Source organism: Lutra lutra, chromosome 5 (genome assembly GCF_902655055.1).
Source record: "Lutra lutra chromosome 5, mLutLut1.2, whole genome shotgun sequence".
Lineage (NCBI taxonomy): Eukaryota > Metazoa > Chordata > Mammalia > Carnivora > Mustelidae > Lutra > Lutra lutra.
Genome location: NC_062282.1, coordinates 114,235,144 through 114,258,541, shown reverse-complemented (window position 1 = coordinate 114,258,541; position 23,398 = coordinate 114,235,144). Strand labels below are relative to the sequence as shown.

General features: G+C 36.9%; 1 pseudogene; it reads right to left on the bottom strand.

Moving 5' to 3' along the window:
- Positions 1-499: 499 nt before the first annotated feature.
- The window catches only part of LOC125101191 (ferritin light chain-like), a 63,021-nt pseudogene continuing 40,122 nt past the window's right edge, over positions 500-23,398 (bottom strand).

The following is a 23,398-nucleotide window of genomic DNA, read 5'->3' as shown; positions in this document are numbered from 1 at the left end:
ACCAGTAGTAGATTGTTGAGGTCATAAAACAACAACTAAACATATTCATAAGACCAGGTAGTTAGAAAAGTGAGTCATCAAAAAAGCCCAGCCCTTTACTATTTATGTACTATTAAGAAAAAATGTTCTTTCCCCCTCCCCTATCCCCGCAAAAAGATTTTTGTTTCCATTTGGCCCACGGTTTGGGCAAAGGTTCCAGGGTGGTTAAAAAGCTGCCTAGTCTGGGCGCCTGGGTGGCCCGATGGGTTAAGCATCTGCCTTTGGCTCAGGATCGAGCCCCCACTTGGGGCTCCCTGCTCAGTGGGGAGCCTGATTCCCCTTCTCCCTCTGCTACTCCCCCTGCTTGTGCTCTCTAGCACTCTCTCTTTCTCTCTCAAATCAAAAAGGGGGCGGGGGAGTGGCCTAGTGGCTGTAAGGAGAGGCTCAGGCAGAAGCCCTGGCATCAGGGGTTTGCCAGAGGGGCCCCTTAAAGGCTGCTCCTAAAGGGCTCCGGAGGCTCCTAGTCATGCTTGAGGGTGAGCCTTTCGAAGACAAACCAGCCCAGCCCAGCCTGCAGGCCAGCCTGTCTCTGAGGTTAAACAGGTGGTCGCCATGTTCTTGATGAGGTTCACCTCTTGACCTAGGAAGTGTTTCTTTAGAAAGTCACAGAGAAAGGCGTCTGCGCAGGTAGAACCAAGGGCCCGCAGGTCCCAAAGGACCTGGTTCCGGTTCTTCTCCAACAGCCGCGGCTTCTGTGGTGTGCAGGGTTTTACCCCACTCATCTTCCGACCGCTTCTGCACTACCGGAAAGAGGACGGAGCAGCAGCAGCAGCGCCCAACACGCCTGTTTTACGTCTTCAGGAGACTCTTGGGCCCTCTCGCTTCTCCTCAGCAGACTGGGCAGAAGTGGCCCATGCCCTCCGGAGCCACATCATCCTGGTCGAGAGAGAAGCCCCGAGAAAGGTAAGTGTGTAGGAGGCGTGCAGACGCATGTTGACCAGGCGGCTGACGGCAGCCTCCACCTCTTTGGAATAATTCTGTCCAATCTGGAAGCTGCTCACGGTTGACTGGCAATAAGGAGCAAAGCTTTAAAAAACTGTGTTGGTTGATTTTGGGGACAGGGAGTGGCTGAGAAGATGGCTCCCGAAGTTGCTACTGGAAAAGAGGTTAAAGGGTGGCCAGAGGCTGTAGTAAATGGCGTCCAAACACTGTTGAATTAAGAGATGGATCCGCAGGCGGCAGGGTGCGCTGCCAAGAAAAAATGTTAGAATTTGGGAGTTTAATCAATTTGCATTTGACTAAGCCCATTAACTCTTTCGTATTATTAAGGTATTATTGTAGTCTGCGGATGCATTTTTGGAAGCTACAGTGGATTTTTAGATTGGTGCAAAAAAGCCACCAAATGATTACCTGGGAGATACAATAGACTTCTCAAGTCATGTGTCTTGAACATCGTGACTGACTGTGGAATCTGGGTCCAGACTCATGTTGTCGACAGACTTCATCATAAAGCAAAGCAGAGAATTCATGTTATGTGTTTTATCTAGGTCATTTTCATGCTTCTGATTTGAAATTAGAAAAGAAGTCTCCACTGTGTAAGTGGCCATACTATTTACTATACTAAAGGTAGAGCTAAATTTCAGGAAATCAATGAGGAATTTCTGCGCTAATAGAAAATCTGTTAACCACAAAGTATTTATTGAGTGCTTTATCAGAGTATACAGTGGGAAGAGCTAATTATATGTTTGGGAGTATCTGGTTTGGAGATATAGAGATGGAAAGCTTTGGAAGAGAACTCAGAAAAAGTGTAAGAGGGGCACCTGGATGGTTCAGTCGTTAAGTGTCTGCCTTTGCCTCAGGTCATGATTCCAGGGACCTGGGATGGAGCCCCGCATCAGGCTCTCTGCTCAGCGGGCGGAAGCCTGCTTCTCCCTCTCCCATTCCCCCTGCTTGTATTCTCTCTCTCGCTGTGTCTTTCTCTGTCAAATAAATAAATAAAATTGGGAAAAAAAAAGTGTAAGAAATGATGCTAACTTTAAGAAACCTAACATCTAGTTGAAGAGACTAGATTAATAAATATGAAAAATTAGTGAATAATGTTAAGGCTTGAATTCTGGGATACTCATTAATAATATTATAGGAATGTACAGTAAAGATAAATCATTATCAATACCAAAAGAAAGATTAGTAAAGAAGGTAATATTTGTAGCTTTGTATTTGAGCTTTGAAAGAGTTATAGAATTAAGACAGATAGAAGGGGAAGCATTGTGGCCCAGAAAACCAAAATGATTTATGATGACCTGAATGCATCAATGAACAAAGCATATTTTTGAGAGTGAGAAAGAAGGGCTTTATACTCAGTAACGGTGATTAATATTTGTGGATAGGTAGAATAAGGCCAGATTACTTATATTCTTGAAACTTGGCCATTAGAGAGAGACACGATGATGAAAATTATGGTGCTATTGCAGATTTCTTCTTTGATATATTCAACAAATATTTATTGAGCATCTACTATATGCAAAGTACTGTGCTAAGCACTGGGAGGATAGTGGTGAACCCAAACCAATTCTTGTCCAACTTCATGAAATTGTATTCTAGCAGAAAGGCTAGACTTTGAACAAGTAGCTATACAATTGATTAATTATGGCTATAATTAGTTCTACAAAGAGCATAATACAGGGTATCTAGTCTGGAACAGGGGTGTGGTGTTAGGGATGTTTGCCTTAAGAAGTGATGTTTGAGTTGAATTAAAGGAGTAGAGAGGACTGAACAAAGTGGAAGGAGGACAAGCAGAACTTGATAGAGGAGACAATACATGTCAAGGTCAATAGATAGGGTGAAGCCTACCATGTTTGAAGAACTGCAAGATCAGTGTGACTAGACTACAGAAATAGACAGAAAACAATATAGAATGGTCCAAGATGAGGTTAGAGAGGTAGGAGGACAGGATCATGCAGACCTCGTAGGGTACTGGGCTTTGAACAAAATGTGGTGAAAAGCTATTGAAAAAATTTTAAGCAAGAGAGTGGCATGTTTGGCTTTACATTTTTAAAAGATGATTCTGCGTGTATTACGGATTGGAGGAAGGGTAGGTAAGGGAAACTTGTAATGAAGCTGAAATAATAGATAAGAGATGTTGGTGGTTTGGACTAAAGTGGTTGTAGTGAAAATGGAGGGACACGAATTAGGTGTTTATGAGGCAAAACTGATCACATAAACAAAATGAGGAAAGTAGTCTTTATTTATTTATTTATTTATTTATTTTTAAAAAAGATTTTATTTATTTATTTGACACAGAGAGAGAGATCACAAGTAGGCAGAGAGGCAGGCAGAGAGAGGGAGGGAAGCAGGCTCCCTGCTGAGCAGAGAGCCCTATGCAGGGCTTGATCCCAGGACCCTGAGATCATGACCTGAGCTGAAGGCAGAGGCCCAACCCACTGAGCCACCCAGGTGCCTCTTATTTAGTTATTTTTAAAGTAGGCTCCATGTTCAATGTGGGGCTTGAACTCACAGCCCTGAGATTAAGAGTGTTCTAACGACTAAGGCAGTGAGGTGCCCCAGACAAAAGTGGTATTTAGAGAAATGTTCACTGTCATCAGTTTTCAGGTGGGCCAGAGTGGGCCTAGTATGGATATAGGGAAGCCTTGGAGACTGTTGCAGTAATCTGAGAAGGTGATGAGAATTGAAACTGGGAATGGAGAAAAACAGACATAGTTAGAAACATTCCAATAGGGCAATACAGGATTTTTTGACTCAAAAATTTTAACCCTAAATGATTTTAGTGGCCTTAGTAGCTAGAAGAAGGAATTAAGACAAGGAGAGAAGTGTTGAGTTTGTGGTTTGATAGTTATATAGGCAGGTACAGGAGTATGATTCTATTTGGGAAGGCATCAGTAGAGATTTGTGATTGGATTAAAGTTGTATAATATGTGTGAAGTCTGCCAAAGGCACATTATAGAGAGTAGAGAATAGTAAGTCAAGGTACTGATTCTGACATTGGTAGAAGTAGGCAGGTGTCTCCCATGGGTTAGCTTACATCTGGAAACAGTTGTGCTCAGTAATTCCTTTTTGAAGGCAATTTAGATTTTACTGTTTAGTGTGTGTATCAGTTTAAGAAGAATCCTCCCCAAAATGTCTGTAATTTGCCCCATTTAAAAATGTTACATTGAAATAAGGAGAGAAAGAGAGGAGAAACTAGTTGGGAAGTGTTCATATAATTTTAGAAGTAATTGGAATTTAAGTAATGCTTCATAAACATTTAATTAAAAATGATTACCAAGTAATCCAGTACATGCTCAAGTTCATAGTCATTTCTTTTAGAAAAAATGTTAGCTTATTCTTTCATTCTGTAAATATTTATTGAGAGCTTACATGTTTGTTACTGTTCTTGCTCCTACTGATTTTACTTCTGATTATGGAAGCTACATTTTATTTATATTTTAATTTCAATTTTTTAAGCAAAAAATTGAGCTTGAGCTCATGACTCTGAGATCAAGTCTTGTGCTCTACCAGCTGAGCCAGCCAAGTACCCCTGGAATCTACATTTTAAAGGAATGAGATAGTCAATAAACAAAATAGAAGAAAATAATCAGATACTTATAAGTGCTGTGATAAATAAAACAGGGTAATGGAGCTTACTTTTGTTTGGGTGGTCAGCCAAGGCTTACTTGAGGAAGTGGTGTTCAAAATGGCAAATGAAAGCATACTTATGCTAAGTCTATGAAGAGGTGCATATACTTGTCTGGTTGTTTACATAAGATTAATGATCCTATTTAGGTTTAATAGCAACAAAAACTTTGACATAATCTCTTTTGAGATCAAGAAAAAGATTAAGATTGGGACACCTTGGTAGCCCAGTCAGTTAAGCGTCTGACTCTTGGGTCAGGTCATGATCCCATGGGTCATGATTTCACGGGTGTGAGATTGAGCTCCGAGTTGGGCTACAGGCTCAGAGCAGAGTCTGCTTGAAGATTCTTTCCCTCTGCCCCTCTCTCCGCTTGCATGCACTCTCTGACTCAAATAAATAAATAAAATCTTTGAAAAAAAAAGAAAAAGATTAAGATCTTTTTCTATTTCAATGTATTATGAGTTTTTTAACTTATTGAAGTTATCAAGTATAAGTTTTCCTTTCAAGATATTTCTTAACTGCCTATATCATAGTTTTGAGAAGTCTTGTTTTCTAATTATGTGTGCTTAATGTAGGTTTGGGAATCAACACTCCGATTTGAATCTGTTGTTTAACAGTTTGAACCAATTTTTTAAAAATAGGCATGCATACACATGCATTTAAGAAGTTAAAAGTTCTAGTCATTTTGACAAGTGTAAGGTGACATCTCATTGTGGTTTTGATTTGTGTTTCTCTGACGATTAGTGATGTTGAGCATCTCTTTATGTGTCTTTTGGCCTTCTGGATAACTTTGGAAAAATGTCTATTCTGGTCTCCTGCCTCAAAAAATTAAAAATAGAAAAAATAGAAATAACGTATGATCCAGTAATTCCACTACTGGGCATTTGCCCAGAGAAAATGAAAACACTAATTTGAAAAGATACACATACCCCTATTGCAGCATTGTTTATAATAGCCAAGATATGGAAGCAACCCAAAAGTCCATAAATAGATGAGTGAATAAAGGTGATGTGGTATACATACACTGGAATATTATTTGGCCATAAAAAAGACGAGAGCTTGCCTTTTGCAACAACATGGATGGAATTTGGAGGTTTTATGCTAAGTGAAATAAGTTAGAGAAAGATAAATACCATATGATGTCATTTATATGTGGAGTCTAACAAACAAAACAAATGAATAAACAAAAATAAAAACCAGATTTTTAAATGCAAAGCACAAACTGGTGGTTGACAGAGGGGTGGAAGATGGAGGAATGGGTGAAATAGATAAAGGGGATTAAGAGGTACAAATTTCCAGTTATAAAATATCACAGAGATGAAAAGTATAGCATAGGGAATGTAGTCAATAATGTTGTAATAATGTTGTTCAGAGACAGGTGGCGACTATACTTGTGGGAAGTACTGAGTAATGTAGGGAATTATTGAATCACTAATTTGTACACTTGAAACTAATAAACTAATATTACACTGTATGTTCTACTTTGAATATATATATACACACACACACATATATATATATATATAAAATAAATAAAAAGTAAAAAGTTGCACAGAGACATATGGTAAAAACTGGGCTCCCGTTCCCTGAGTTTCTCTAACCAGATGTAACTAGCAGTTTCTTGAGGTTTGGAAACTGTTCTAAAATTAAAATTGAAATTACCTTGCTTATAAGAAAGTTCCTCAAATTATAATTAGGAACATTTTTCTGCTGTTTCACAACTTTCTCTCAAATGTAATGGTAAATATATGCCAAGATTGGATTTAAACATAAATCATTAAGGGCCTCAATTGTTGAGGATATCTTTGGTAAAAAGCTAGGCTTCAGTGAGTTCATATTGTTTATTCTTTTTGAATTCATATTTCAGAGACTTAAAGGAAATTTATGGACAGCCTTCCTCCAAAAGGTATTTATTTATTCCTCAAGGGATCTCATGAACATTGTTGTGAACACAGGGAGTTCACAATTATGGTTTAATTTGTAAGCAGTCTCCCTCACAACCTCATGTACTTGACCAGCTTTCAAAATGCCAAGGTAGTTAGTGATTCTCTACGGACCTTGAATCAGCTAATCTCTAAACTTTAGCTTAAACCATCATCAGTAACCTTCTTGTCAACTTCTAAACACTTAGGAATCATTGAAAAATTTCAGGACAGGTCATGGAATCAAACGAAGATGCTGTTTGATCCCTCCCCTCTGTCCAGTGGACTCTGTAACCACAAGAGAAGCCACAGCAGAGGTCTGATGTCCAGTCTGTCTCTTCGTCTCTTCTTCCATTAGCAGATTAGTGGTTGCTGTGTCTGTTCTACTGACATCTCCTGAATTCTATTTGTCCTTAATAACTTCGTCAGAGTTTAAGTTAGATTCACATATTCTGTGAAGCTGTCAGCTTCTCTGTAGTCCTAAAGGTAGCGCCTCAGTTCAGATCCTTCATCTTGGAGTAACTGTGGCTGCCAAAGGCAAATTTCACAGCAGCAGTAGCACAGAGCATTTCCTGGTAGAATGGAGACAGAGCATTAGGCAGTTAGGTGAATAAATAAATGTCTTTGGTTTTCCCGATCGCATATTATAAAGAAAACTTCGAACATCAAATATATTGTTAACCAGTGCCTAAATTGGGGAACAAACCAAGGATGTAAGCAACCATTTCTTTCTCATCCATTACAATTACTCTGACTCTTCTAGAACTGACAAGGAAAGAGAGGTGAGAAGAAAAGAAACCTTATTGTATTAGACACTGTGCTGGGTGCTTTACATACGTTGTCTTATTTAATCTTCAGGAAAACTTTGTAGTTTATATTAGCCTCATTTTTCAGAGCCAGAAACTGAGGCTTGGAAGGTTACTTAAAGCAAGTAAAGAAAGGAAGGGACAAAAGGAGGAATGAATAGCTATAAAATCGGGACCAGGATATTACTTATATTTAAACAAACAAAAATTCATTAGAGAATTTTATTATTTATTTCTCTGTCTTAATAGTTAAGAAAAGCTTCATGTTAGTAAAACTTTAGCACTTTGAATTCATAAATTATCAGTTTGTTTAAGGGAAAAAACAGTGCATTCGACAGAAAAAAAAACCAATATCTTCCAAATGAATTGAATATTTCATTTTGCATTCAGTTGCTATGGTATCTTGTAGGTATAATTTATAAATTACATAAACTTTACACATTTAGGAATTAAATCTATATATAATTTTAGCACTTGTATTTCTTAATAGAAATTACTCATTTTTATGTGTGAAAAAATTTTCCAGCTTTATTGATATAATTGACAAATAAAAATTGTGTATATTTAATGTGTACAACATGATGATTTAACATACATATATACTGTGAAGTAATTATCACAATCAAGTTAATTAACACATCTATAACCTTACATAGTCACATTTCTTTTTTTTTTTTTTTTAAAGATTTATTTATTTATTTGACAGAGAGAGATCACAAGCAGAGAGAGAGGCAGGCGGAGAGAGAGGAGGGAGCAGGCTCCCCGCTGAGCAGAGAGCCCGATGAGGGACTCTATCTCAGGACCCTGAGATCATGACCTGAGCCGAAGGCAGCGGCTTAACCCACTGAGCCACCCAGGCGCCACCATAGTCACATTTCTTTTTTTTTTGCATCTGTGTGGTGAGAACAGTTAAGATCTACTCTCTTAGCAAACTTCCAGGTATATAATACAGCATTACTAACTATACTCACCATGGTATACATCAGATTCCCAGAGCTTGTTCATCTTAAACTGAAAGTTTCTACCCTTTGACTGACATCCTGATTTTCCTGACCCCAAGCCCCTTGAAACCACTGTTCTACTCTTTGTTTCAATGAGTTTGACTTTTTTAGATTCCACGTATAAGTGAGATCGTATTACTATTTGTCTTGCTGTGTCTCGCTTATTTCATTTAGCATAATGCCCTCAGGGGTCATCCATGTTGTCACAATTGATAGGATTTCCTTATTTTTTTATGCTGAATAATATTCCATTAGATACATATATCACATTTTCTATATCCATTTATCTGTCCATAGGGTTGTTTCATACCTTGGTTATTGTTAATATTGCTACAGTGAACGTGGGAGTACAGATACCCCTTCAAGATCCCGATTTCATTTCCTTTGGATATATATACCCAGAAGTGGAATTGCTGGGCCATATCCTATTTTTTAAAATTTTTTTGAGGAACCTCCATACTGTTTTCCATAGCAGTTGTACCAGTGTACATTCCCACTAACAGTGCACAAGGATTCCCTTTTCTCCACACCTGTGTCCAAACTGATTTCCTTTATTATTTTTTTAAGATTTTATTTATTTATTTATTTGACAGAGAGAGAGAGAGAGAGAGAACGAGAGAGGGAATACAAGGAGGGGGAATGAGAAAGGGAGAAGCAGGCTTCCCACTGAGCAGGGAGTCTGATATGGGGCTCCATCCCAGGACCGCGAGATCGTGACCCAAGCCGAAGGCACATACTTAACAACTGAGTCATCCAGGCGCCCTGCCTTTGTTTTTGACAATAGCCATCTTATAGGGTGAGGTAATAGCTTATTGTGGTTTTGATTTGCATTTTCCTGATAATTAGTGGTACTGAGTACCTTTCCATGTACCTGTTGGCGGTTTGTATGTCTTCTTTGGAAAAATGTCTATTTAGGATATTTGCCCTTTTAAAAATTGTGCTATTAGTTTTTTTGCTGTTGAGTTGTAGGAATTCCTTATATAGTTTGGATATTAGCCCCTTAACAGATACATGGTTTGCAAATATTTTCTCCTATTGTATAGGTTACTTTCATTTTGCTGGTTATTACCTTTCCTGTACAGATGCTTTCTGGTTTGATGTAGTCCTTCTTGTTTGTTTTTGTTTCATTGCCTGTGTATGTATGATATTTTTATCTTTAATTTCATGGAAAGAAAATGGGCATGGAATTATATTTGTCATATATGGTCTTATGACTGTACAAACATATTAACCGTAATGTTAAATAAGTGACAGTTTTGTTTTTGCTTTATGTCTAAGTATGTGAGGAGAGGTGGCTTTGATGATCAAAAGAAAGTTGAAATTAACATAACCCACATTTGTCACTCAAGCATTGCTTGAGTCAAATATATACTAAGTTTTTTTTTAACCCCTCTAAGCCTCTGAATTTATAGTTTTTTTTTTTTTAAAGATTTTATTTATTTATTTGACAGAGAGAGATCACAAGCAGGCAGAGAGGCAGGTAGAGAGAGAGGAGGAAGCAGGCTCCCTGCTGAGCAGAGAGCCGGATGCCGGGCTAGATCCCAGGACCCTGAGATCATGACCTGAGCCGAAGGCAGCAGCTTAACCCACTGAGCCACCCAGGCACCCCTAAGCCTCTGAATTTAAACACACACTTGAATTCATGCTTCTGCATGCTCTGCAGAAGAACTGAGCAGGCTATATTGCTGCAGTTTGACATTGCCTAACAGCATGGAAGGCAGCTTGATACTGGACAAAATTGTGAAGTAAGGGACGTTTGTAACTTGCGTTTTAGTAATAGATCCTCTTTGTTCTGAGTCTTTTCTCTTCACAGTGGTTTTCTCTTTCCACACACTTATTCCTCCTTAAAGATGTCCAATTCTTTCTTGTCTTCTCCAATATTATACTATTAACTTTTGCTCTGGGGATAAGATTGGAAGAAACTAATTCCTGAGATGAAAATGACTGATACGGTTTAATATTTCTTAAAACAGTGTAGATCAAAGGAATAAAAATTGTTTTGTTTAACAAACATTAATTTACTGTTCTGTGTTTTATAAATTTTAACTTGTTTAATTATCACAATAACCTATTAGGTAGGTTTTTAATTGTGAAGTGTCAGGTGATTGGTAAGGGAGAGCTTGGGAAGCAATTGATCCTTTTATCTTTGAAATCATTTCACGAAATGAAATTCTATTTGTATGGCCTGTCTTGTTTGTTACTCTCATGATAGTAATCATGAACCAAGGCAAATCAAGCACAAAATCTTATGGTCAGTCTTGTTCTCTGTGGGGGTGATGATAGAGCCAATGATTAGATTAAATTGGACCTTCATGACCGGAGTTTTATGGGCTCATACTATAAGTAGAAATGTTCACATCTACGTTTAAAAAGTTTTGCAGAGATTTGCTAATTGAAATTTTACTATTGTTGTAATTGAAATGTAAGTTAATTTTTTGTTATGTGTAATGTTACTGACCTTTTATGTTTATTATTTAAAAATGTTAAGAAGTTTATTTTTTGACCTTTGGAGTATCTTATTATAATTCCAATTTTAAAATGAATTATCCGTAAACAATAATAGCTTTCAGTTTTTTTTTTTTTTTTTAAAGATTTTTATTATTTATTTATTTGACAGAGAGAAATCACAAGTAGGCAGAGAGGCAGGCAGAGAGAGAGGAGGAAGCAGGCTCCCTGCTGAGCAGAAAGCCCGATGTGGGGCTCGAACCCAGGACCTGGGATCATGACCTGAGCCGAAGGCAGCGGCTTAACCCACTGAGCCACCCAGGCGCCCCATCTTTCAGTTTTTAAAAATACATCTTCTGTGGGGCGCCTGGGTGGCTCAGTGGGTTAAAGTCTCTGCCTTCGGCTCAGGTCATGATCTCAAGATCCTGGGATCGAGCCCCACATCGGGTTCTCTGCTCAGAAGGGAGCCTGCTTCCCCCCTCTCTCTCTGCCTGCCTCTCTGCCTGCTTGTCATCTCTGTCTGTCAAATAAATAAATAAAATCTTAAAAAAAAATACATCTTCTGATGAGCACTGCAACTGATGCTGTTCCATGCAACTGATGAATTACTGAACTCTAATGATGTTCTCTATGTTGGCTAATTGAATTTAAATAAAAAAAAATAAAAACACGTCTTCTTAGAGAAGCCCTTCTTCATAAGAATGAGAATGAATCGTATTTTTTTGCAGTAGTGCTATACAGGGGTATAAATATGTTCTAAGGATATCATAAATTGTTTTTTATTTTAGTTACTTAACACTTTAATGTGTGACAGTATTTAAATGTGAAATACATTGTCATTTTAACTACTGAATGACGATAATCTATTAGGAATCTCTAAAAATCCCTTCTAAATATGGGAAAGAATTAAAGGATTATAATTCATACAATATTCATTTTAATTGAATTTCTGCTTAGCTTTTTAGAATATGTGAAAGAATAACCAAGAAATATTTTGTGAACAATGAAGGCAACAAAGGAAAAAGTAATAACAATAGTAGATTGATTTTAAGAAGTATCAAATTTCAATTTTAATTGTAGTCATTGTTTAATTTTCTCAAGTCTTACATGTTGAATTAACTGATAGCAAATTTGTCTACTCTGAAACTTATTATTTGTGTAGTAATTCCAGTTGTCATTTGATTTCTTAACTGCTAATTTCTCAAAGCAGTCTTTGGAGAGGGGCACATAGTGGTGCATCCGAGTCTTGGTTTCAGCTCAGGTCCTGATCTCAGGGTTGTGAGATCCAGCTCTTTACTGGGCTCTGTGCTCAGCATGGAGTCTGCTTAAGATTCTTTCTCCCTCTGCCCCATCCCTTTCTACCCACCTCCCCCATCTCTAAAATCAACCAATCAATCAATCTTTTAAAAAAAGGAAGTCTTCGAAGAAATAGTACAACATTTTGATTAAGGTCAATACACACAGGCCTGTTAGTAATTATCAAACTGTACTACATTAATGTAGAATTAAGTCAGACCAAAAAAATAGTGCAACTCAATTTATCATTGCTCATTTAAATGGTTAAGTCATAGTCTATGAAACATTTTGTTGCTACTGTCACATTTATATCCCCTAGGCACTAAACTTCCCAGGATAAGGGGTACAGGGGAGAAGGATACAGTTCCAGGATAAACTAACTGTACACACTGAAAAGAGTTCAGCCTTCCTTATGAACATTGTTTAAATTCAGAAAGTCAGTCATCTGTCTTGAAACCTCATTTTGTGCTCAAAAGATGTAGTTCTAGAACTAGTTTTTGCTGTATTGATGCTTGTGCATTCTCTTTTACAACAATCCCAGGTTTAGGGTATATTGTGAGTTAGTGAGTATCTATATAGTTATGGCCAAGCCTTTTATTTAATGAGAAAGACTACTCTTTAAGCTAACGGTTTGAAAATACGCATACCCTAAAAATTATTCTTAAATTTTAAACATATATAAAATAGCCAATTGTGCTGTTTCTTCTGCAACTTGACTAAGTGTTCATTTGCTGTTGTACAATGAGTAGGAAAAAAGTCAGTGATATTGACAGACTTCCTAATGAGGCCCAAAGAGCCAGAATACATTTAAAATATTGAGAGAGAATCCCATACTAGTTTTTAGACCAAAGAATAAAAGAGGGGTTGGTTGACAAACTACCTAGAAATAGAAACCATGTTAAAGGTGATGTTTTGGCTGTTAGGCTTTCTTCAGGCCATAATATATAAAACTAACATTTTTATATTTCTTCTTTTGCCCAAGGAAGCCCTCAAAGACAGAATGCTGCCTTTAACCTTATTTTATATTCCACAGAGTATTTTAAAGACTAGAAAAATATTGCTTGGGCAAAAATGATTGGGGCTCTGAAAGATCAGAAAAAAATCTATCATTTTTTTTTTAAATAAGCAGACACTGAGAACTTCATCCACGAAGTTATTCCAAATTCAGTGTTCTAGCCAGGGACTTTTGTAGTAAATAAATAAGATTGACCTAGAGTTCACCATATTTTTGGATCTGAGTGTTTCTTTTAGATTGGTTTACTTGAAACTTTACCTACATTTCTATAATAGTTTTATTTATATTTGAATTTTAAGTCAAATATTGGATTCTAAAATGATTTTAATTTAGACTACTGAGTTTTTCAATACAGTTTACTTACTTTTTCGTAACAGTCTAAAAATATTAAGTCATATGAAGATATTTCTAGAAATTATTAAAATCACAATATTTTATATTTGTCATTGAATTTTGTTTATAGAATTTTAAAAACAAATTAAACACTTGTAAAAAATTAAAATGACAGAAATCAAAGCATTGGGTTGCCTGGGTGCTCAGTTGTTAAGTGTCTGCCTTTAGCTCAGCTCATGATCCCAGGATACTGGGATCGAGCCCTATGTCCGGCTTCCCGCTCAGCGGGAAGCCTTCTTCTCCCTCTCCTACTCCCCCTGCATGTGTTCCCTCTCTCGCTGTGTCTCTTTGTCATATTAATAAATAAAATCTTTAAAAAAAAGAAATCAAAGCATTAATTCTAAGAAATACTAATAAGTAGGTCTTCATAATTTTGTATTGTCTAGTGAGCAGGTATACATGCTCTGAATAAAAATCTTTATCTTGGATAGATATGGCCCAGGTGTATGCATGGATTTTGATATTCAGTGAAGAATTCAGGACAGTGCTCTAAAAAACTAGATGGCTGCCAAAATCACCAACTGTGTTGGTCATTTGTGAATATCTAAAAAAAGGAAGAAATACCTATTACAGTTTAAGGAAAGGGAATTGCAAAAAAGAGAGGCACTATTGATTACTAAAAGCTGATTCTGAACGACGGGTTTTGCACATATTATCTCATTTATTCCTCACAGCCTCATAAGAATTAAACAGCTAACCTGTTATTATACAGCTAGAAAGTATCACATCCAGCACTGGGGTATTTATTCTCAATGTCTGCTTTCTCTACACAACACATAGTTACCTCATAAATATATACCAGGTAATATTCATTCATTAATTTGATGGGAGCAACAACTTTATAACCAGTTTGCTATTTAATTCCATGGAATGTATTAATGTAGATTTCATGCCATATTTTTAAATACAGTTGTAGAGTTTTTTAAAATTTAAATTTCTGTCTTAAAGTTTATTTTGGGCTTCATTTTTATGATTTTCAGTGCTGATATTTTATAATATTGATGAACTTCAATTTGTCATATATTTTACTGGGATAAAATGTCTAAATGTAGCCCAAATGACTAAGTAAAATTGTAAGTTCTTATGCAATGAAGAAACCATTCAGAAACTTGGATAGTCTGTTAGAAGTTGCATATTTTGATGATGGTAATTTTTGTCTCTTGTTAATTAACTTTTTTAGTATTTAGTGAAGTTCTTTTGAAACTGCCAAAGAATTCATCATATCTTCATTTAAAAAAATATTTTGTTATTATTTATTTGTTTATAGTGGAGGTTGGGGGAGAGGCAGAGGGAGAAGTAGAGAGAATCTCCAGCTGACTCCACAGTAAGTGCTGAACCCCTACACGGGGCTTAATCCCATGACCCTGAGATCATCACCTGAGCGGAGAGCAGGAGTTGGACCCTCAACCAGCTGAGCCACCTGGACCACCCCTTGGCATATTTTATATTTCATTCACTAATAATAAACCAAGTCAGTGGATGGATTTAATACCAAGTAACATTTTCAAATGATTTGTAATGATTGGGGGGTCTTGTGTTATTTTTCACTGTCATAGTATCTAAAGAGCAGTACAAAGTTCATGTCAGGCATGTATGTCTTAGTAGTTAACTTTTTATATCATCTAAAGGTGATTTACTGATCAAACCCACCAGGGGATAGAAAATGTTTTCTCACTGCTTGGGTTTAGTATATGTGCTACCGAAGCGAGCACTCACTGCTTGGGTTTAAAGCCCTTGATGAAATTAACTATTTCTACCCAGCCGTAGAGCACTCTACTAAGAATGTGTGGTGTATAAAAAAAGTTACGTTAATTTCTGGGGATGATTGCGTAGTGGACATCTTGGAGGATAGATTAGTTAACTTTAAATGTGTCTTAATGATGGGACCAAGGTGGAGAGGCATTTTCATTTTCAGTGATGTTTGATGAACAGATCATTAGATATGTTTTCAGTTCTTTGGGTCAAAGCCAAATGACCAACACAGGGCTGATATTCAAACTCATCATCTGTCTAGTTTTGCAAATAGTGCAAACAATACTTGGAGTAGTTACAACATTCTATCTTTGTGGTCACAGTCCATGACTAAATGTGCCATATGTTTATTTGTTTTTGCTTAAAACTGTTTTTGCTTAAAACTTAAAAATGAGGGCGCCTGGGTGGCTCAGTGGGTTAAGCCGCTGCCTTCGGCTCAGGTCATGATCTCAGGGTCCTGGGATCGAGTCCCACGTCGGGCTCTCTGCTCAGCGGGGAGCCTGCTTCCCTTCCTCTCTCTCTGCCTGCCTCTCTGCCTACTTGTGATCTCTGTCTGTCAAATAAATAAATAAAAAATCTTAAAAAAAAAACAAACAAACTTAAAAATGAACTAAAAATTTTGCTTGGAAATTATAAGTAATTTTTGTAATAAAATCTAACATGGACATTTTAAAGAATTCAAAAATAAGAGATTGGAATAAGTAGCTTAGAGTCACACTGCCAACGAAAATTATAATGAATAGTTTCCTAGTGATAAGTTCTATATATGACAACCCTGACTGATTCAATAGATCCTAAGACTATGTAAGTGATAACTACAAGAGGATCATGAGCCAACTTTGTAAACAGCTTTTTAAATGGCTTTTTTCTCATGGCAAGTGTTGTTGTACTTGTAGGAAAAAACAAAAATGTATTTGTTAGTATGCACAAATACTTTTTTAATTAGAAGAAAATTATTTTTTTAAGATTTTATTTTATTATTTATTTGACTGACAGAGATCACAAGTAGGCTGAGAGGCAGGCAGAGAGAGAGAGAGAGAGAGAGGGAAGCAGGCTCCCTGCTGAGCAGAGAGCCTGATGCGGGGCTCCATCCCAGGACACTGGGATCATGACCTGAGCCACCCAGGGACCCCTAGAAGAAAATTATTAAATTGGTACTATTTAAAAATATTTAAGTATTGCTTTTAGGAAATTAGTTTGTCCATGAATGCTTATCTTCAATCATCCCTTTCACTCTGGATAGTTTGATAATTTGGTAGGAGAAGGGAAATATAGCATACTGTGCATATTAAACCACCTGTCAGATTTATTTCCAAACTTTGTTTTCCTCCCTAGGAAGGACTTCAGCTCATGATTATTGAACGAATACAAAAGAATCATCTAGTAAGTATGGACTTCTAGGGTCCTATTAGATTATTATCTGAATTGGTCTTATGATTGAGTCCAGACTGAGTTGCTGATTTTCCAATCCATAGTTCAGTTTTCTTTTCCTGTAAAGACAGTCCGAGCCCTTTATGTGTATGTGTATCTTGACATTTTCATTTTATTTTTAAAAGTAGAGAATTCCCCATTTTCTTTATTTAACTAAAAATTCATAATGAAAATTAAAGCCAAATATGGCATGGCTAAAGAAAGTGCTCATTTTTCCAAAAATGAAACAGAAAGGAGCGAAAGACCCCAACAGTTTGGTAACTGTCTATAGTACTGAGACATTGTGACAAATATCTGTTCCTTAAGATATGCTCCCAGGCCCCCCAACCCAATCTTCAGTGACTGTGTGAACCTGTGGAGGCCAGGTAGAAGTGGGAATGAGGATATTTTATTTGAAGAGCAAATTAAGTAGGTCTAAACAGTGAAGCGGTGCTCTGAGGAATTGGTGAAGGCTTTTGCATGAAGAAGCAGCAAGGAAAAAATATGAAATGCATAAAAACTCTGCACAGCAGTTTTAGAGCTTTGATAAAATATAAAATGTCTTTAACCCCTTTGCTGTTCTTGCAAACGCCTGCAATTCAAGAATTTTATTATTCTGGGGCTAACGTAGTTTAAACCTCAATAACTGAATGTTTCCTTTGGGATACCTTCAGGCAAACTATATATTGATTTTCTCCGAATGCACTGTATTTTTCATTAGTACCAAGGTTTGGTGGATATCTAGTCATTTGTTCACCAAATTCCTCTGAAAATTAAAATGGACTATTCCATTTTGGCTGTGGAGTCTTCAGAGCATGGACATTAATTTTTTTCTGTTGGACACTACCAGGATACACTGTTTGACATTCATCTTGTCCAGGCCATATGATACCAAATCACCTTTTAACCTGGTCTACCATTTTGCTCTAAATACCATTCCCTACTTGCCTCTGGGGTTTGATGGCACATTTGACATTGCCAAGATCAAAATATTTTTCTGACTTATTTATTTTTAAACTATAAAGTTGCAGATTTGCCTACATAATGCAAGTAAAGTAAGATCCAGATCATCCTTTTATTCGAATTATCCAGGAAATGTAGTTTTAAAAAAGGCATTCTTGGGATGCCTGGGTGGCTCAGTTGGTTAAGCAGCTGCCTTCAGCTCAGGTCATGATCCCAGCGTCCTGGGATCGAGTCCCACGTCGGGCTCCTTGTTCTGTGGGGAGCCTGCTTCTCACTCTGTCTGCCTGTGCTCGTTCTCTCTCTCTGACAAATAAATAAATAAAAATCTTTAAAAAAAAAAAGGCATTCTTCTTGAAGTGGCTCAGTATTCATTGTTTCTTCTGTTGGTAGAAACTTAGTCTATGAGATAGGTGATACAATTTCACAGTTGGAAGTAGAATTACTGAAGTAATTTTGGTGTACCTTCAGTCTTATCCATTATGAACCACTTCTGTTTTCCTGAGTGAGGGGATCCCCAGCCTTTCTTAAAGCCTTTCTTAAAGCCTATGCTGTTCAGCAGGTCAGATTTATATATTTGAGGTCATATATTAAAGGAAGCTTACTACTTATTTTGTCTTATACGTCTTGGTACTCAGCACAGTTTTGACTCAGCTAGCCACCCCCAAATATATATAGTTTGAATAATTGATACGTTTTTTGGGGTATACATTTAAATCATGTAGTTGGCCAGTGAGTGAGAAATCTAAGTCTCCTGAATTCATATATCAACATGGGTTTGTGGTTATTATTTAAGTTTCATGATAACCTTCTGAAGTAGGTGCATATTAATGTACCAGTTTTACAAAAGAGGAAACTGATAAAATTGTGTGCTGTGTTCTAATTATAAATTCCTAATGCTTCTAGAGGAACTGAGGTATATTCTTTGGAAATGTCAAGTATCAGCCATGACAGGAATAATTCAGGGAATCTAGGAAAGGCTCAGTGCAGACATATACTTGCTGTTTCATATTTACTATGATGCATCCTCAATTTTGAATTTCCGATTTCAAAATTTTGGAATTTTGAATGCCTTCTGTGAATAGATCACTATTCTAGGCATGGAGGATTCAAGGATGAACCTATACGGGAAAGGCCCTTGTTTTTATAGAATTTACATCCAGTCAGGGAGAATGGCAGTCAGCACAAAAAGAAACAAACGAACAAGGTAATTTCAGGTAATGGATAATGCTTTGAAGATAGTGAGACAGGGTGATGTACAAAGAGGGACCGAGGGACACAGAGTTGGGCTGGGACTGGTGAGAGCTGCTTTTAATTGGTTGATCCTTTACCGAGGAAGTGAAATTTGTGTTTGGTTTTCAGTGATGTAAAGAAGCTAGCCATGTGGACATCTGGAAGCAGGGAAAACAAGTGAAGTGACCTCACTGTGGTAATGAGCTTGATGTGTGTGGGCAATAGGAAGAAGGCAAGTGTGGCCAGAGAATAGGGTGCAAGGTGACAGCATCATTAGTATGAGATGAGGTCCTTTATCCTCACTTAATCAAATTCATAATTTGGCTGTAATGATGTGACTTCAGGATTCAGAATTTAAAACTTTTAGGTCAATCAGTGTTCACCTATAAGATAAGATTTTGGATCAAATATCCTTTTATAAGAATTAATGTGAGAAGGAGATAAAAAATTCAACTTAAAGTTACAGGAAAAAATCCATTTAATGAAGTATTGACCACTTCTGTGTATCAGACTCTGAGCTAGGTAGAGGTAGGTGTATGAATAAGGCATAATCCTGCCATTAAGGAAGTTCCTGAGAGGTAGAATGCAGGTTAAAACGATTACTTCTCAGTCAGATATATGAAAAAATCAATCGAACTCAGAAGTTATCCTTGTATCTGAAACTGCACCTAAGTATCTGCTCAGTTGCAATTAGCTTTTCTTCTCTTTTGTCCACTGTGTTTGTTTGAAATAAGTTTAAATTTAAGCAAAGTAAATTATACATTGTGGGTGCTTATTAACTAGTCATTTATTAGTTTTATTAACAAAACCTGAGAGATTAAATATGTCCTATTTGTATCAATTACTACATCCGTGCTGTAATCATAACAGAAGGTAATAATGTAGAATTTTTAATCCATTTCTTTTTTTAAAAAAGATTTTATTTATTTATTTGATGGGAGATCACAAGTAGGCAGAGAGGCAGGCAGAGAGAGAGAGATGGAGGGAAGCAGGCTCCCTGCTGAGCAGAGAGCCCAATGCGAGGCTCAATCCCAGGACCCTAAGATCATGACCTGAGCGGAAGGCAGAGGCTTAACCCACTGAGCCACCCAGGCGCTCCTTAATCCGTTTCATAAAACGATTTCCACATATCCTGTCAGTTGCAATGGCATATATTTTGTTTTTAAAATCTGACTGTAATTATTCTAAATTTTCTTCTGAATTTCTAGAACTGATTAGTTTTAGGACAAATGTGGGTTGACACATTAGTAGAGCCCCTTAATTTTTTTCTTCTTTTTATTTAAAAAACAAGTAATAAATTCCCGTGAAAAAGAAAAAAAAATTACAGGAATTTATAAAAAGTCAACATCTGGATAAACTGACCCTCCTCTCCAATTCCAAACCACAGAGGGTCACCAGAAATAGTTTGGTATATATCTTGAAGTTTTTTTCCTACTTCTACCCCTTCCTTCTCCATAGACAGGCTTTGTTTAATTTTCTGTTTATGTGAATAAATCATACTCTGCGTGTTCTGTGACTCATTTAGCAGCCTATTACCAATATATTTTAAAGTTAATATGCATAGATTTTTAAAAAAGATTTTATTTATTACTTGTCAGAGAGCACAAACGGGGAGAGGCGGACAGAGGGGAAAGCAGGCTTCTCACCGAGCAAAGAGCTGGATAAAGGATTTGATTCCAGATCCCTGGGATCATGACCTAAGCCATCGGCAGACGCTTAACTGACTGGGCCACTGAGGCACCCCAAAACACATAGATTTATACCATTCTCTTAGGATGGCATAGATTTCCATAGAATGAATACCTCATAATGTATTATTATTTTTTGCCTTTTAAGATTGTTTATGTTATAAACAGTCAGCATCCAGACAAGAGTAGAGAATAAAGTAATAATATTAGTTAACACCTGTGTCCATAGCACACAGCTCCATCATGTATTTAGCAAAATGTCTCTTGATGGGAATATGTATTATTGCTAGATTTTAAGTATTAGAAACAATGTTGGAATGAATAGCATATTTGAACACCTAAAATTTATGCAGGTGTACAAACTAGTTATGAAAAGTCAATGCCTAGAAGTGGAATGGTTGGAACAAAGGGCATATGCATTTGAAAATTTGAGAGACTCAGCAAAATTTTCTTACAAAATGGTTGTGCTTACGTTACCATTAACCATCAACAATGGATGCACATGAGGTCCCTTCTTGAACATGGTATACTTACATAATAAGGAATGAAAAACAGTAGAATTTTAATGTAAAAGGACAATTTTTAGAAAAATTATATTAAACTTCTAAAGTGATACTATTAAATTCAGAACTACTCAGCTGTTTTACTTTTATAACTTTATTATCAGTCAGTGCCTCAAGTTGATGTCTGCTAGCTCCTAAGTTCAGATTTTTTTTTTTTTTTAAGATTTTTTTTTTTTTTTTTTAATTTATTTATTTGACAGAGAGAGATCACAAGCAGGCAGAGAGGCAGGCAGAGAGAGAGGAGGAAGCAGGTTCTCCGCTGAGCGGAGAGCCCGATGCGGGGCTCGATCCCAGGACCCTGAGATCATGACCTGAGCCGAAGGCAGCGGCTTAACCCGCTGAGCCACCCAGGCGCCCCAGTTCAGATTTTTTTTTACAGAGATAGAAATATTCTGAAATGAGCAAATAAATTTAATTCCAAAGGTTTGCTGCCTATAGTTTGCATTTGCATATTTTGTTAGCACCTACTATTGTATCTGCACTCTGTGAAGTGATTTTTTTTTTTTTAAGATTTTATTTATTTATTTGACACAGAGAGATCACAAGCAGGCAGAGGCAGGCAGAGAGAGAGGGGGAAGCAGGTTCCCTGCCAAGCAGAGAACCCGATGTGGGGCTTGATCTCAGGATCCTGATACCATGACCTAAGCCGAAGGCAGAGGCTTAACCCTCTGAGCCACCCAGGCGCCCCAAGTATTTTTATGTGGTATTATTATGCAATATAAGAGATAGCAAACAGGATTTTTCTTAACTATTATAATTGGAATAATTCCAGTCTAGCCTTTTAACGTCTAGGCACTGGGTGAAAAATCTTTCCCTTGGTCATAATTCTTTTTTTCAGAAATTCCAGCTTCTATTTCATTTCTCTAATCAATAGAAATGTTGAATTTAGTTAAACACACAAATTTGTATTTCAAACTCAGCAAATTAGAATCAAATTTCAACTCATTTTTTAAAAATTTCAACTGATTTTATTTTTAAAAATATTTTATTTAGGGACGCCTGGGTGGCTCAGTTGGTTGGACGACTGCCTTCAGCTCAGGTCATGATCCCGGAGTTCCGGGATCGAGTCCCGCATTGGGCTCCCAGCTCCATGGGGAGTCTGCTTCTCCCTCTGACCTTCTCGCTCATGCTCTCTCTCACTGTCTCTCTCTCAAATAAATAAATAAATAAATCTTTTAAAAAAAATATTTTATTTATTTATTTGACAGAGAGACATAGTGAGAGAGGGAACAAAAGCAGGGGAGTGGGAGACGGAGAAGCAGGCTTCCCGCTGAGCAGGGAGCTCAATGTGGGGCTCGATCCCAGGACCCTGGAATCATGACCTGAGCAGAAGACAGATGCTTAAGGACTGAGCCACCCAGGCACCCCCAAAATTTCAACTGATTTTAAAATACATTTGCTTACTGAGGAATGCTCTAAAAAAATGAGTATGTATCACTCGTGTCATGTTAAGAAACTATATTAAACAAAAATAACTATAGATTTTAAAATTAGGCAGCTTTAAAGTGAAGAGAGGCCTATTTTTAGAGAATTTAAGAGTCAACTCTTCTTCGGTTGTTTTCAAGGAAGATAGAAAGGATAAGGATTTATTAAATGAATTTATCATCTCAAATCCACAAACGTTTATTGAGCTCTGCATATGTGGTACTGTGTTAGGTATTGTTGAATTCAATAATAAATGAGACCTGTCCCCTACAATTCAAGGAGCTTACACTTCAGTCAGAAGATAGACTTTGGTCTCTCTTCTAGGTTGATAACAGTTACCTATTTTTCTGCAGTTTTCTAACTAAGATAAAAAGTTATAAAGTTGATTGGATCAATGCTTAGATGAAGACAAACTACTTATGGTTCCTGTCTTACACTTTCTTTCCATTGGAAACCTTCTGTTAGAATCAGGAAGCTTTTTCTTTCAGAGTAACACGAGGTCCAGACTAACACACATTGTTCACTAATTAATTCTTTTATGGACTTAAGTACTTCTGATTATGAGGAGAGTGTGTTCACTGTGAGAAAAGCAGAGGCATGGAGATTATGCATATTCTGGGGAATCAGAAGATTGAGTGGATACCTACGAAATTGGAGTTTATGATTTCTAGTTTTTTTGTTGTTAAAACAGGTATAATTATCCTCACCTGCTTACAGAAACTGTGAGGATTGTTTTAAAAATAAAAACAAAAAATGTCTCCAAAATTAATGCTCTTTAAACTTGAGTCCTTCAACTACTTCATTGTAAATAGACTCAGTGATATCACAGAGAGTAAACTTTTATGAATTAAACATATTTTATATCCCAATAGCATGTAGA